We start from the raw sequence: 1365 nt of genomic DNA on the forward strand, positions 1-1365 counted from the left end.
TGCATAAATTGAACTCAACCTAAACCAGTCTCTGTGGGAACGAATCTGATTTATATCTTATACTACTTGCGAACGAGTATACTTGCGTGAATTTTAGCGCGTGTTTTCGCCCTAACAAGTTTTTGGCGCCGTTGTCGGGGACTCGGTGTTGTTAATTGTTTAGTTTATGTGCTTGTCATCAGTAGTCATTAAAGTTCACTATCTCGGATTCTTTTACTTTCACGGTTTATTTATTTGTGTTTCAGGTATTCATTTTAATGGGAGATCCAGCAGCTCGAACGAAAGCCTTGATAGATTTTTCTAAACCCAAGATCAATTACATTCAATCTAGCATTGTCAGGCTAGCTATCACAGCTAATAACTTTGAGATCAAGCCTGGCATAATTTACTGGGTGCGGAATTTAATCCAGTTTGGGGGTTCTCCAACGAAAGATCCCAATATACATATTAGGGATTTCATTGAGATCTGCGACACCTTCAAGTTCAACGGTGTTTCTGAAGATGCCGTAAAGCTGAGACTATTCCCATTCTCTTTGAGGGACAAAGCTAAGAGCTGGTTACACTCTCTACCAGCTGGTTCGATTACTAATTGGGAAGATCTTACTAAAAAATTTCTTAATAAATTCTTCCCTATGGTAAAGACAGTTGCGATCAGGAATGCTATTACTCAATTTGCGCAGCAATCGGGAGAAACTCTATGTGAAGCTTGGGAGCACTACAAGGAGATGCTTAGGAAGTGTCCTCATCATGGAATTCTTGATTGGATGATAATCAATTGCTTCTATAGCGGTTTGGGAGCACAGTCAAGACCCATGCTCAATGCAGCATTAGGTGGAGCATTATGGGCAAGAAGCTATGAGGAAGTTTATGATCTAATTGAACTGATGGCTGCTAATGAATATCAGTATTCAACCCAGAGATTGGCACAGGGCAAGGTAGCAGGAGTTCTTGAAGTGAATACAACTACGGCTATCACTGCTCAACTAAAGGAGTTGTCTATGAAGATCGATTTTTTGGCTAACAATGGTGTTAATCAGATAACCAGAGTTTGTGAGTTGTGTGCAGGTTCGCATGCGACGGAGCAATGCGCTATATCTAGTGAATCAGCTCAGTTTGTGAGCAACTTTCAGAGATCGCAACAACCAGTTCCAGACACTTATCATCTTGACAATTGGAATCGCCTCAACTTCAACTGGAGCAACAATCAGAATGCGGTACAACAGCCTTATCAGCAGTTTGGATCCAATCAATTCAATCCTCCTGGTTTTCAGCAACAATTTGCACCAAGACAACAACTCCAACTTCAACAAAAAACTCCTGATGCAGGTCAATCTTCAAATGAAAAATCTGAATTGGAGGAGTTGA

The 1365-nt window shown here is 40.7% G+C and overlaps 1 non-coding gene across 1 annotated transcript; it reads right to left on the bottom strand.

The window, feature by feature from the left end:
• Positions 1–647: 647 nt before the first annotated feature.
• LOC141716218 (small nucleolar RNA R71) lies at positions 648–754 on the bottom strand. Its single transcript, XR_012572935.1, has one exon. It is a non-coding gene; the product is annotated as a small nucleolar RNA R71 (small nucleolar RNA).
• Between the last annotated feature and the right edge of the window lie 611 nt (positions 755–1365).

The sequence above is a fragment of the Apium graveolens genome, chromosome 3, assembly GCF_009905375.1.
Source record: "Apium graveolens cultivar Ventura chromosome 3, ASM990537v1, whole genome shotgun sequence".
NCBI lineage: Eukaryota > Viridiplantae > Streptophyta > Magnoliopsida > Apiales > Apiaceae > Apium > Apium graveolens.